Raw genomic sequence first — 15164 nt, 5'->3', positions numbered from 1 at the left:
ATTTACCTTTTGTGGAGGATATAACCTTGTTAAGAATCTGTTCATTACATCTTCCCAGGTGGTCAAGCTTTCCTTGGGAAAGGAATCCAGCCATTTTGATGCTTTGTCCCTTAAAGAAAATGGAAACAGTAGCAATCTATAGGTGTCAGGATGAACACCATTAGATTTAACTGTGTCACATATCCTTTGAAATTTAGTGAGATGCTCATTAGGATCCTCTTGGGCACTTTCTCCAAAAGAATAGTTGTTTTGTACAAGAGTTATGAGTTGAGGCTTCAATTCGAAATTATTTGCATGGATAGTTGGCTTTTAAATACTACTACCACAGTTTCCTAGGTTTAGATTGATGTATGAACCCAGAACTCTCCTCTCTTGTCCAGCAGGATTGACTCCCCCTCTTCTGGCATGATTGTTCACCTCTCCTTCATGATGGTTTTCCATATCATCCTCCATGGTTATATCAAAGTTTTCCTCCTTTTCTTCTGCACTAACAACCCTCTTTCCTCTTGCTTTCCTCTTTAATCTCAGGAAGGTTCTTTCTAGTTCACTATCAAAGGAGGTTTCAACCTCTCTTCTACCTGTCATACAAGTAGCACAACAAGCAGCAACCAGCAAGAATTCACAGTTAATGAAAAAGAGTAGTTAGAGCAATTGAGCCAATTAATCAAACAGTTAATGAGTTAGTGAGTTAGTTTTGCTGGAATGTAAAGAAGTAAGAGAAAATAAAGAGAAATAACTAAAAGAAAATTGCAGAGAACAAAAATGAACAACTGAAAGTAAAATTCAATAAATCAATCGAAAACAAAAGTGCTCAATCTAGTTATCCTCCAATTTAGTAATTGTCAAAACAAAACCAATCCCCGGCAAGGTGCCATAAACATGATTCACCCAAAAATTTGCCTCTCAACAAATTTTCTACTGGCAAGTGTACCGGATTGTCGTCAAGTAAAAACTCACAGTAGAGTGAGGTTAAATCCCACAGGGATTGGTAGATTGATCAATGTTAATTGGAGAATTATGCAAGTTGAGCTAAATCGAAATTGAATTGGAATTGCAGAAAGTAAAATTGGCGGGAAACTTAAGTTGCAAGAATTAAATGACAGAAATTAAATTTGCATGAAATTAAATGACAGAAACTAAAATTGTAAGAAATTAAATGGCAATGGGGATTAAGCATGAAATTAAGGAAGCAAAATTTAAAAGAATGGGTAGATCAGAGATGGGGAAACTCATTGGGGTCAGGAGATGTGAGAATTCTCCGGATCAATTTCATTTTCATCCCTTCCTCAATCAATGAATTCATTGATCTCCTTGGCAATCTTAAGTGATTATATCCCAATCCCTTGGCAATCTAATCTCTCTAAGCATGAACAATTGCCCAATTCCTTGATTTAAGTGCTCATGGGAAGAGATGAAGTTTAGTCACTGATTATACCACACAAATTCATAGATCAAAGTGTTGGTAGGATTACACGTCACTATATCCATCCAAACCCCAATCTAATTCAATGTGAGAAAGCATTTCTAGCATGATCTTCTCATTCCTCTTCCAAGGTTCTGAGGAGATCCAATTATGAATAGCTTCTTTCCCAAGATAACTATCCAATTGGATGAAAAACGAAAGCTTTCTAGTAAAATGAAGAGAAAAGAAAGAAGAAGAAGAATGAAAACAAGTATTGATCCATTGAATTTACACAGAGCTCCCTAACACAATGAAAGGCGTTTGGTTGTTCATAGCTCTCAAAATGGAAATTGGCATTGAAAGATACATTGCAAAAGAAATGAACCGAAAGTAAAAAGTGCCGTAAAGTAAAAAAAAATCTCCCCTCGAAAAAGTTTTCTTTAACTTAAATTCTAAGCTATTTATACACTCTCTTCCATTGATCTTCAATCTCTGAATTGGGCTTTTGGCCTCGATGGAATTGGGTTGATATGGCTCCAATTGGTTTCCCTTGCTGTTGAGAAGAGATCTGTTTGAATTGCAGAGTTCTGGTGCTCAAGTTGGAGTCAACGTTTGATGGCCAACATTGACTCAAATGCCATCCTTAAAAACCAGAAAATTCTGCTGTCATTGGCGTTTTACTTAATGTTGGAGGGCCAACGTTCTGCTACCCACACGTATGCGTGCCCGGCGCGTTTGCGCCCATGGAGTAAAAATGCTCATCCACGCGTGCGCGTGTTGTACGCGTGCGCGTGTTGTACGCGTGCGCGTGTTGTACGCGTGCGCGTGGATGCAAAAATAACATTTTCCAGTTTAAAACAAAGGTAGAAGAGCGTTGGACTCAGCGTTGGACCTCCAACGTTGGCATATCCATGCGTGCGTGTACACCACGTTTACGCGTGAATTGCCCTTTTTCCCATAGACGCGTACGTGTCACTGGCGCGTATGCATGGAGTCAAGTTTTTCAATTCCAAATTCTGGGCTGGGCATCGCGGATGTTGGAGGCATCGTTTGAGGCAACATTCGACCTCCAATGTTCGTTTGGTGACGCGTACGCGTGAACCTCGCATATGCGTGGATGGTCAATTTTGCCATTCCACGCATGCGCGTGGATACAGAAATTGTCTTCTTTCACGCGTATGCGTCATAGACGCGTACGCGTCGCTCAAAAATTCTTTTGCTCCAGAATTGAACCCTAAACCCAACGTTACCTCAAACGTGAGCACCAGCACATTATGCAGAGAATTGTTCTGCTTCCTCTTCAATATTTGGGGCAACGTTGGTGGTCCAACTTTGCCACCAACGTTGCTTCTTCTTCATCTTTTCCAGAATCCTTCTTCAACCTTCCTCCATGCTTCCTTTCACCTATCATCAACCAATACATGCATCAAAGCGTTGCTAAAGTCATGAGAATTCTCATCATTCTTAGCATACAAGTAATTATAGTATAATTCTCATGAAATTGCATCAAATTAATCATGGTTGAATGAATCTAGGCATACATGAATTTCTAACCCAGTTGCTTACTTATAGCCCAAAAAAGTGCATAAAACCTATTAAAAACAAAGAAAAAGGATAGTGAAACTAGCCTAAGATGCCGTGGCATCAGTAGGCATGGTGAAGTCACTAAGAACCTTTCTTGCCTCTCCTTCAGGTTCGGCCATATCATCAATTTCTTGTTCAAAATTTTCTAAAAGGTTTTTTTCAGAGTATTGTGCTTTAGCTTGTTGTAAGTTCCTCCTTAAAGTCCTTTCAGGTTCAGGATAAGGATTAAAAAGAGGTTTTTTATCCCTGTTCCTAGTCATAAACAAGAATAGAAAAGAGAAAGTTTGGAAGCTTCTATGTAAAGGCACAGAGGACTCCCAGTGAGATAGGAAGAAGAGTAGATGATAGAAAAGTAAAGTTGGAAGAAGAGAGAGGAGAGGAGTTCGAACAAAAAGAAGTAAATAGGAGAAGAATTAGAAATAAGAATTAAAATATTTTTGTTTTTGTTTTATTTATTTATTTATTTTGAAAATTAAAGTTAATAAAATAAAAAGAATTGAAAATTAGTTAATGAATTTTCAAAAATAGAAGAGAGAGAAGAAGAAGAGAATTCTCGAGAATTAGGAGAGAGAAGAAGTAGTTAGGAAGTTTTGAAAAAGAAGAGAGAGAAGATAAGTAATTAATTTAAGAAATGATTTGAAAACAAGATAAGATAGAAGATTAGAAAAGATTTGAATTTAAGCTTTGAAATTAGAAAAATAAGAAAAGATATGATAAGAAATTAAAAAGATTTGAAAAAGATTTGATTTTAAAGTTTGAGATTAGAAAAGAATTGAAAAATATTTAAAAGAACGATAAGATTTGAAATTTGATTTTGAAAAAGATTTGACTTTAAAATTTGAAAATTGAAATTTGAATTTTAAATTTTGAAGTTTGAAATTTGGATTTTAAATTTTTGAATTTTGAAATAAGATAAGATAATATTTTAAAAAAGATAAGATTTTTTTTTATTTTGAAAATATTTGAATTTTGAAATTTAAAACTAAGATAAGATAAGATGAAAATTTTGAAATTAAAATCTGAATTTTTAATTAAAATTTTTGAAAATAATTAAAATAAAGATAGAAAAGATATTAATTTTTTTATTTTTGAATTTAATGAAGAAAGAGAAAAACACACAAAAGAGACCAAACTTAAAAATTTTTAGATCTAATACCTGAGCGAGTCAGGGTCAATCCCACGAGGATTGTGGCTTGAACCAAGCTATGGTTATCTTGTAGGTCTTAGTTAGGCGAATCAGAGGTTGTTGAATTTGTGAGATCTAAACTAGGTTGACATGAAAGGAATAAATGTGTATAAAATACTTTGTAAATTAAATTATAATCTAGGATAGGAAGATGGTTAAGGCTTGGAGTTGCTTTGTCCTTTTGAATTAACTCAATGCCTTTCTTGAGAGGCCGTCAATGCTCCTCCAGATCTGAACACCAGGGTTAGTGCGTATCAAGTCTGATTGAGGGTGAAGCTCCTGCAGTCCATTCTCCTTAACGATCCTACTCAAAACGCCATAGACAAGGTCGGATCTTCCGGATCAGAGAATGCTGCGCCTTTGGGTTCTAGCCTCTACCACAGAGACCCTAATCTCCCTCTAAATTGGCTGAACTTGTGTCTCTAGAAGTCCCTAACGAACTATTAATTTCAAATTCAAATTTCGAATTTCAAAACCAAATATTTTTCAAATCTTTTCAATTTCTATCTTATCTTTTCTAACTTTAATTTTTAAATTCAAATCTTTTCTAATCTTCTATTTTATCTTAATTTCAAATCTTTCTTAATTAGTTACTTGTTTACTCTTTCTTCTTTTTCAAAACTTCCTAACTAATTCTTCTCTCTCCTATTTTCAAAAACTTTGCTTCTATTTCTCTCTCTTATTTTTCAAAAATCATCTTTCATTTTTCAAACTCTTTTTAGTTAATTAGCTTTTAATTTCCTCCTAAATTAATAATTAAAATACCTTTGTTTCTTACTTTTCTCTTTTTATTTCTAATTTTCGAATTCTTTTCTCTTTTATTCAAATTCTTCTTCTCTCCTCTCTATCTTCATTCTTCTTTCTTCTTCACATCTCACAGGGAATCCTCTGTTCTTGAACATAGAGACTTCTTTTCTTCTTCTTTAATTTCTTGGTTTTCATTTCTTTTTTATGAGCAGGAATAGAGATAAAGAACCTCTCTTTAATCTTGATCCTGAACCTGAGAGCACCTTAAAAAAGCGTTTGCAACAAGCTAAAGGACAACACTCCAAAGGAAATCTCACAAAGATTTTCGAACAAGAAGCTGAAAGCATGATAGGCCGAGGCTAACAATGAAGGGGATGCAAGAAAGGTTCTTAGTGAATACATGATAAACCCCGATTTTGTGGTTTATCTTGTGCTTAATTTGGGGGATTTTATCACCTTTGCCCACATTTATTCAATGAAATAGCATGGTTTTGCAATTCTCCCTTGATTTGTGCTTAAATGTGAAAACATGTTTTTTAGGCCTTAAAATAGCTAAATTTAACTCACTTTAATTCCATTCGATGCCATGATATGTTTGTTGAGTGATTTCAGGTTCATAAGACAAGTATTGAATGGAAGATGTAAGGAGAAAAGCATGCAAAGTGGGAGAACTCATGAAGAAATGAAGGAACCGTAAAGTTGTCAAGCCTGACCTCTTTGCACTCAAACGACCATAACTTGAGCTACAGAGGTCCAAATGAGGCGGATTCCATTGCGTTGGAAAGCTAACATCCGGGGCTTCGAAATGATATAAAATTTGCCATATGTTACTTTGCGTTCAGGGGCGTGCATGCGCCATGTTCACGTGCGCGCCGATGCTGTCCGTGGCCCACTAAAGTGAACCCGCCCCCAGCGATTTCTGAAGCATCTTGGGCCCAATCCAACTCATTTCTAATGCTATTGAACCCAAGGATTGAAGGGGGGAATGAACCAAGTAGTCATATTTTAGTTTTCATCATGTTTTAGGCTATAATTCTAGAGAGAGAAGCTCTCTCCTCTCTCTAGATTTTATGGTAGTTTTAGTTAATTCTTCTTGGATCCAAGTTTTAATTCTTGTTTTGATTTAGTTTCTCCTTTTAATTTCTTGTTGTTACATCTCTACTCTTCTAGTTATACTTGTTATTTCCGTTATTTTTCCATTTTTATGTTTATGAACAATTGTTGGATCTTAGTTTTCTTTAATGCAATTTTATGTTTCCATGTTCTTTTATGTTGATCTTGCTTACTATTATTGATTTCTTGCTATTGATAGTTATGGGTTTCCTTTAATTCTTGCATTTTGTTATGTTTACTTTTCTTGCATTCTAGGTGTTTGATAAAATGTTTCCTCTAGTTTTTGAGTAGTTCTCTTTGCTCTTGGCTTAGGCTAAGGGAATTGAGTGACCTTGAGTCATTGGGTCTCATTGAATTGGTGATTTGAGAACCCTTGGTGATCAATTTGATACTCATTGACGCCAACCCACTACTAATCTAATTAGTAGGTAGGTTGGGACTTATGGGTTGATGTGATCAAACCTATTTGATGTACTTCAAGCCAAGGAGTAGATATTACGTACTTAAGGCTTTGGAAGTAGACTTAATAGGTTGGCCTCTCATAATTGTCAATATTTGGTATGTAGACAAGGATGGTGATCTCAATTACCTATGTCTAGACAAGATTTCCTTTCCATTTCTTTTGTTAGTTCATTGTTCATTTACTTTTCTTGCCATTTATTTTCTTGCCAAAACACAAAAATCAAACCCCTTACCCCTTTATAGCCAATAATTGAGCACTTCATTGCAATTCCTTGTGAGACGATCCGGAGTCTAAATGCTTCGGTTAATTCTTATTTGGGGTTTGTTACTTGTGACAAAACCATATTTTAATTTGAGGTGAGAGTTGTTTGTTGGTTTGGAGCTATGCTTACAACGAAGTGATTCTTTTCTTTAAGAAGAAAATCTAGACCGACAACAATTTTTGGCTATCAAATTAATGGCGCCGTTGCCGGGGAGTTGCAATGGTGTTATGTTATTGGCTATTGTGAATATGTGAATATGTTTGCCTTTTGCTTATTTCTTAGTTTTTGTTAGGCTTAGGACTTGTTGCTTATTTTTGTTAGCTTTTGTTTTTATTTGCTCTGATGAATTCTCATCCTCACTTTGGCTATGAGTTTGGCTCAATTTATGTTGTAGGGAATGGGAACTACAATGGTAACATGTATCAAGGATGGAACAATCAAAGATGGGAGGAGCCTCAAGGGATTGATCAACCTTATTGGAAACAACCCCTTCCAGTTTCTTATGGGTATAATTCTAATCCTAATGTATACCAACCTAATGGATGTGGTGAACCTTATTGTGATTGTCAATAACCACCACTACATACCTATGAACCACCCTCTCAACCTAATTTTGAACTACCTTACTCACAAGCCCCCTACCACCAAACACTTCATTATGACCCTAATCCTTATCCAACATACCAACCACCTTATGAACCATATGAATGACACATGGAGCCACCACCATTCCAACACAATTACTCTCAAAAACTACCTCAATATACGCCATCTCCATATCCTTACCAAGATGAACCAACTTCCAATTATGAAACCTCCTTCCCAAACAATGAACCTTCTTTTTCCACACCACCTCCAATGATGATCCTCTCCAAGAATGTGTTAGTTCTTACATTCGAAGGCAAGAAGAGAACCAAAAGGAGTTTAAGGAGCTAGAAGCCAAGATGGCTATCCTAGCGGAAGCCGTTCACAATATGGTCTCCTCCCGCCTAAGCCTATGCGATCAAGGAACTCCCATTGTTGAATGTGGAGAAGCAATTAAGGAGCATAGTGAGGGAGTGAGTTTAGAGCTTCAAGGTGAAGAAGAGAAGTTGAAGCAAGAATTGTCACAAGGGGAAGAAGTTGAGATAAATGAGCTGGAAGAAGTGGTTGAAAACATAGGAGATGTTGGAAGTCCATGGGAATGTAGAATTAGAGAGTCCTCTTCCAAGATGCTTGATGTTGATGTTGAGGAGGGTGTACAACCTCCAAAACATATCTTGATTGAAGACTTTGAAGAGGTTGATCAAGAGATGGATTCAATCATTGAGGAGTTCCTATCTACAATTGAATCCTCTCCCATTGGGCTTGAAATTGAGATAAAAAAAGAAGATACCTCACTTCCCTTACCCTTGGTAAGAAATGAAGAAGAGATTGAATTGGAAGGAAGCCACCAAGAGGAAGAGGTTGAAGTTGAGGAAAGTTGCGAAGAGGTGGAGATAATCAAAGAAAAGCACAAGGGAGTGGAACTTGCAAGATCATTGGGAACAACCCTTCCTAAGTCACCATCCAATACAACATTCAAGTGGGTAAAATTCTTATCCCTAAGCTTTACTTTCTCACTTGAATATGGTTTGCATGAAAATGATGGTCAACTTAGAGCTCTTTGTGGAGTTAAGAGTAAGAGAGAGTTGTGTAGTGGTCGGAAACATCACTCTAAGTTCATGACGGTTGCATGCTTGAAGTGGAATGGCAATGGTTGGTGTAAAACCAAATTGCATGGGCCTAGGAGAATGTTTGAAGGTCTACTTGAGAATTCGGATCACTTCTCACCCAATTGGAATCATGATGATCAATTTGAAGATGGGTGTCAAAACAAGGTGTGGGATCCCGGATCGCACAAGGAAAATCAACTTTGGGAGCTCATGGTATGTGAAGAACTCCATCAAAGCTTGAAGATATTAACATTGAAGAATGGAGTTTATTGGAGATTCAAGTATTGGTGGATGTTCAGGGATAGCTTCAAACACAAGCCACCTTAAGAGGAGCTCCCCATAAATCCAACTTAAGGACAATAAACAAAAGTGCTAGGTGGAAGACACCCCACCATGGTAAATTCTTTTCATTTTTCCCTTTTGCACATATTGGTAATTAGTTTAATTCCATGTTTTGTTTTGTTTGTTAAGTCTACTTGGTAGTCTAATATGTTAAATAAGGTTTTATGTTGTTTGGGTAGCTGTTTGGAGGTTTGGAATGCTTGGATTGGTGCAAGAACTTGGAAAAATTTTGAAAAACAGAGCACCAACCCGTGCGTGCACGCACCTGGCGCGTACGCGCGCCTTAAGCATTTTCGACCATTCACGCGGACGCGCCATGTACGCGGACGCGTGGATTGAAAAATCTCACCCCTCTATACATTGACCCGAGAGTTGTGCCTACACTGCACCAGCACCATGCCTGAGGCACAAACCACCCACGCGTGCGCGCACCTGGCGCGTACGTGTCCTTTAGCCAAACTGCACATCGGCGCGGGAGCGTGAATGACGCGTCCGCACCGGGCAAAAAAAAAACATTTTCTTTTGTCCGTTGCATTTTGGTGCACGAAATTGTGATCTCAGGCAACGTCGCCAAAAACTCTGTATGCACGTCTTAATAAATCGTTTTTCATTCACAACTTCGATACAACTAACCAGCAAGTGCACTGGGTCGTCCAAGTAATAAACCTTACGTTAGTAAGGGTCGATCCCACGGAGATTGTTGGTATGAAGCAAGCTATGGTCATCTTGTAAATCTCAGTCAGGTGGATATAAAATAGTTATGGAGTTTTCGAAAATAATAATAAATAAACAGAGAATAAAGATAGAAATACTTATGTATATCATTGGTGAGAATTTCAGATAAACGTATAGAGATGCTTTCGTCCCTTTGAACTTCTGCTTTCCTGCTGTCTTCATCCAATCAGTCCTACTCCTTTCTATGGCTGGCTTTATGTAAGGGCATCACCGTTGTCAATGGCTACTTTTCATCCTCTCTGTGAAAATAGTCCGATGCGCTGTAACTGCATGGCTAATCATCTGGAGGCATCACCGTTGTCAATGGCTACATCCCATCCTCTCTGTGAAAATGGTCCGATGCACTGTCACTGCATGGCTAATCATCTGGAGGTTCTCGATAATACTGGAATAGGATTCACGCTCCTTTTGCGTCTGTCACTACGCCCAGCACTCGCGAGTTTGAAGTTCGTCACAGTCATTCAATCCCTGAATCCTACTCGGAACACCATAGACAAGGTTTAGACTTTCCGGATTCTCATGAATGCCGCCATCAATCTAGCTTATACCACGAAGATTCTGATTATGAGATCCAAGAGATACTCATTCAATTTAAGGTAGAACGGAAGTGGTTGTCAGGCACGCGTTCATAGGGAATGATGATGATTGTCACGTTCATCACATTCATGTTGAAGTGCGAATGAATATCTTAGAAACGGAATAAGTTGAATTGAATAGAAAAACAGTAGTACTTTGCATTAATTCATGAAGAACAGCAGAGCTCCACACCTTAATCTATGGAGTGTAGAAACTCTACCGTTGAAAATATATAAGTGATGAAGGTTCAGGCATGGCCGAATGGCCAGTCCCCATGATCTAAGAACTAGACGTCCCAAGATGATCCAAAGATGAAAATACAATAGTAAAAAGTCCTATTTATACTAAACTAGCTACTAGGGTTTACAGAAGTAAGTAATTGATGCATAAATCCACTTCCGAGGCCCACTTGGTGTGTGCTTGGGCTGAGCTTGAATGTTACACGTGCAGAGGCTCTTTCTGGAGTTGAACGCCAGGTTGTAACGTGTTTCTGGCGTTCAACTCTAGTTCGTGACGTGTTTCTGGCGTTTAACTCCAGACTGCAGCGTAGAACTGGCGTTCAACGCCCTTTTGCGTCATCTAAACTCGGCCAAAGTATGGACTATTATATATTTCTGGAAAGCCCTGGATGTCTACGTTCCAACTCAATTGGAAGTGCGCCATTTTGAATTCTGTAGCTCCAGAAAAACTATTTTGAGTGCAGGGAGGTCAGAATCCAACAGCATCAGCAGTCCTTCTTCAACCTCTGAATCTGATTTTTGCTCAAGTCCCTCAATTTCAGCCAGAAAATACCTGAAATCACAGAAAAACACACAAACTCATAGTAAAGTCTAGAAATGTGAATTTAACATAAAAACTAATAAAAACATCCCTAAAAGTAACTAGATTCTACTAAAAACATACTAAAAACAATGCCAAAAAGCGTATAAATTATCCGCTCATCACAACACCAAACTTAAATTGTTGCTTGTCCCCAAGAAACTGAAAATCAAATAGGATAAAAAGAAGAGAATATACTATAAATTCCAAACTATCAATGAAACATAGCTCCAATCAGATGAGCGGGACTTGTAGCTTTTTGCCTCTTGAATAGTTTTGGCATCTCACTTTATCCATTGAGGTTCAGAATGATTGGCATCTATAGGAACTCAGAGTTCAGATAGTGTTATTAATTCTCCTAGTTCAATATGTTGATTCTTGAACACAGCTACTTTATGAGTCTTGGCCGTGGCCCTAAGCACTTTGTTTTCCAGTATTACCACCGGATACATAAATGCCACAGACACATAACTGGGTGAACCTTTTCAGATTGTGACTCAGCTTTGCTAAAGTCCCCAATAAGAGGTGTCCAGGGTTCTTAAGCACACTCTTTTTTTGCTTTGGACCTTGACTTTAACCGCTCAGTCTCAAGTTTTCACTTGACACCTACACGCCACAAGCACATGGTTAGGGACAGCTTGGTTTAGCCGCTTAGGCCAGGATTTTATTCCTTTAGGCCCTCCTATCCACTGATGCTCAAAGCCCTGGGATCCTTTTTATTTACCCTTGCCTTTTGGTTTTAAGGGTTATTGGCTTTTTGCTCTTGCCTTTTGGTTTTAAGAGCTTTTAGCTTTTTCTGCTTGCTTTTTCTCTCTATTTTTTTTTTCGCTATTTTTTTTTTTTGCAAGCTTTGTTCTTTGCTGCTTTTTTTTGCTTCAAGAATCATTTTTATGATTTTTCAGATTATCAAATAACATGTCTCTTTGTCATCATTCTTTCAAGAGCCAACATATTTAACATTCTTAAACAACAACTTCAAAAGACATATGCACTGTTCAAGCATTCATTCAGAAAATAAGAAGCATTGTCACCACATCAATATAATTAAACTAAGTTCAAGGATAAATTTGAAACTCATGTACTTCTTGTTCTTTTGAATTAAAACAATTTTCATTTAAGAGAGGTGATGGATTCATAGGACATTCATAACTTTAAGATAAAGTTACTAAATACTAATGATCATGTAATAAGACACAAACATGGATAAGCACTTAGCATAAAGAAAACGAAAAACAGAGAATGTAAGAACAAGGAATGAGTCCACCTTAGTGATGGTGGCGTTTTCTCCTTGAGGAACCAATGATGTCCTTGAGCTCTTCTATGTCTCTTCCTTGTCTCTGTTGCTTGATCCCTAGTGATTTTGGTGCTCCTATCCTTAGTTGCTCCCAATAATTGTGTGGGGGAAAATGTATCCCCTGAGGTATCTTAGGGATCTCTTGATTTGCAGTCAAATGTTCTACCCCTGAGCTATAGATCCTTTACATGAATCTCTCTATCTCTCATGACTTGGAGGTGGAAGCTTTTATCTTCACTTTTCTCTTCTCTCTTTTTTTTTTTTTGAGGTTTCTCTGGCCTTAGGTGCCATCAATGGTTATGGAAAAGCAAAATAAGCAATGCTTTTGCCACACCAAACTTAGAATGTTGCTCGCTCTCGAGCAAAAGAAGAAAGAATAGATGAAGAAGAAGATGTGGATAAAACTAGGATTATAAGGAGGGAAGGTGGGGATCCTGTGGGGTCCATAGATCCTGAGATGATCCTGTGAGGTCCACAGATCTTGAAGTGTCAAGGATTTACATCCCTGCACCAATTAGGCATGTAAAATGCCTTTGCATGCAATTCTGGCGTTTAAACGCCGAACTGATGCTTGTTCTGGGCGTTCAACGCCCAGATGCAGCATATTTCTGGCGTTGAACGCCAGCTTCATGCTTGTTTCTGGCGTTCAGCGCCAGCTCCATGCTCTGTTCTGGCGTTGAACGCCAGCCAGATGCTCCTTACTGGCGTTTGAACGCCAGTGAACTCCTCCTCCAGGGTGTGCTGTTTTTAATGCTGTTTTTTTATTTTTCTTCAATTTTTTCAGTTGTTTTTGTGACTCCACATGATCATGAACCTATGAAGACATATAACTAATAAAATTATAATTAAATAAAAATTGAGTTGCCTCCCAACAAGCGCTTCTTAAATGTCAATAGCTTGACAGTGGGCTCTCATGGAGCCTCACAGATGTTCAGAGCATAGTTGAGACTCTCCAACACCAAACTTAGAGTTTGGATATGGGAGTTCAACACCAAACTTAGAGTTTGGTTGTGGCCTCCCAACACCAAACTTAGAGTTTGATTGTGGGGGCTCTGGTTGACTTTGTTTTGAGAGAAGCTTACTGTGCCTCTTTTCCGTGTTTATAGAAGGATGTCCTTGAGTTTTAAACTCAAGGGAGTCCTCATTCAATTGAAGGACTAGTTCACCTCTGTTAACATCAATCACAGCTCTTGCTGTGGCTAGGAAGGGTCTTCCAAGGATGATGGATTCATCCTCATCCTTCCCAGTATCTAGGATTATGAAATCAGTAGGGATGTAAAGGCCTTCAACCTTTACTAATATGTCCTCTACTTGTCCATAAGCCTGTTTTCTGGAATTGTCTGCCATCTCTAATGAGATTTTAGCAACTTGCACCTCAAAGATTCCCAGTTTCTCCATTACAGAGAGTGGCATGAGGTTTATTCCTGACCCCAGGTCACATAGAGCCTTCTCAAAGGTCATGGTGCCTATGGTACAAGGTATTAGGAACTTTCCAAGATCCTGTTTCATCTGAGGCAATCTCAGTTGATCCAATGCATTTAGTTCATTGGTGAACAGGGGAGGTTCATCTCCCCAAGTTTTATTACCAAATAAATTGGCATTCAGCTTCATGATTGCACCAAGGAACTTGGCAACTTGCTCTTCAGTAACATCCTCATTCTCTTCATATGAGGAATACTCATCAGAGTTCATGAATGGCATAAGGAGGTTTAATGGAATCTCTATGGTCTCTAGATGAGTCTCAGATTCCTTTGGTTCCTCAGCGGGAAACTCCTTATTGATCACTGGACGTCCCAGGAGGTCTTCCTCACTGGGTTTCACGTTCTCCCCTTCCTCCTTGGGTTCGGCCATGATGGTTATATCAATGGCCTTGCACTCTCCTTTTGGATTTTCTTCTGTATTGCTTGAGAGAGTACTAGGAGGGATTTCAGTGATTCTTTTACTCAGCTGGCCCACTTGTGCCTCCAAATTTCTAATGGAGGACCTTGTTTCATTCATGAAACTTACAGTGGCCTTGGATAGATCAGAGACTAAGTTTGCTAAATTAGATGTATTTTGTTCAGAGTTCTCTGTCTGTTGCTGAGTGGATGATGGAAAAGGTTTACTATTGTTAAACCTGTTTCTTCCACCATTATTAAAGCCTTGTTAAGGCTTTTGTTGATCCTTCCATGAGATATTTGGGTGATTTCTCCATGAGGGATTATAGGTGTTTCCATATGGTTCACCCATGTAATTCACCTCTGCTATTGCAGGGTTTTCAGGATCATAAGCTTCTTCTTCAGAAGATGCCTCTTGAGTACTGTTGGATACAACTTGCATTCCATTCAGACTCTGAGAAATCATATTGACTTGCTGAGTCAATATTTTATTCTGAGCTAATATGGCCTTCAGAGTATCAATTTCAAGAACTCCCTTCTTCATAGGCATCCCATTACTCACAGGATTCCTCTCAGAAGTGTACATGAATTGGTTATTAGCAACCATGTTAATGAGTTCTTGAGCTTCTGCATGTGTTTTCTTTAGGTGAATGGATCCACCTGCAGAAGTATCCAATGACATCTTAGCTAATTCAGATAGACCATCATAGAATATATCCAAGATGGTCCATTCTGAAAGCATGTCAGAAGGACACTTTTTGGTCAGTTGCTTGTATCTCTCCCAAGCTTCATAGAGGGATTCACCTTCCTTCTGTCTGAAGGTTTGAACATCCACTCTAAGCTTGCTCAGCTTTTAAGGAGGAAAGAACTTGGCTAAGAAAGCCGTGACCAGCTTATCCCAAGAGTTCAGGCTATCTTTGGGTTGAGAGTCCAACCACACTCTAGCTCTGTCTCTTACAGCAAAAGGGAAAAGCATGAGCCTGTAGACTTCAGGATCTACTCCATTAGTCTTAGCAGTATCACAGATCTGCAAAAATTCAGTTAAGAACTAAAAAGGATCTTCAGATGGA

General features: G+C 38.3%; 1 non-coding gene across 1 annotated transcript; it reads left to right on the top strand.

Annotated features, from left to right (window-relative positions):
• The first annotated feature begins 14830 nt into the window (after positions 1-14830).
• On the top strand, positions 14831-14938 carry LOC148548817 (small nucleolar RNA R71). The gene has a single exon (XR_015897352.1). It is a non-coding gene; the product is annotated as a small nucleolar RNA R71 (small nucleolar RNA).
• Positions 14939-15164: the final 226 nt, after the last annotated feature.

The sequence above is a fragment of the Arachis ipaensis genome, chromosome B8 (assembly GCF_059453495.1).
Source record: "Arachis ipaensis isolate K30076 ecotype BB chromosome B8, ASM5945349v1, whole genome shotgun sequence".
NCBI classification, from domain to species: Eukaryota; Viridiplantae; Streptophyta; class Magnoliopsida; order Fabales; family Fabaceae; genus Arachis; species Arachis ipaensis.
The sequence above is the reverse complement of the archived record's forward strand: the minus strand, read 5'-3'. Positions and strand labels throughout refer to the sequence as shown.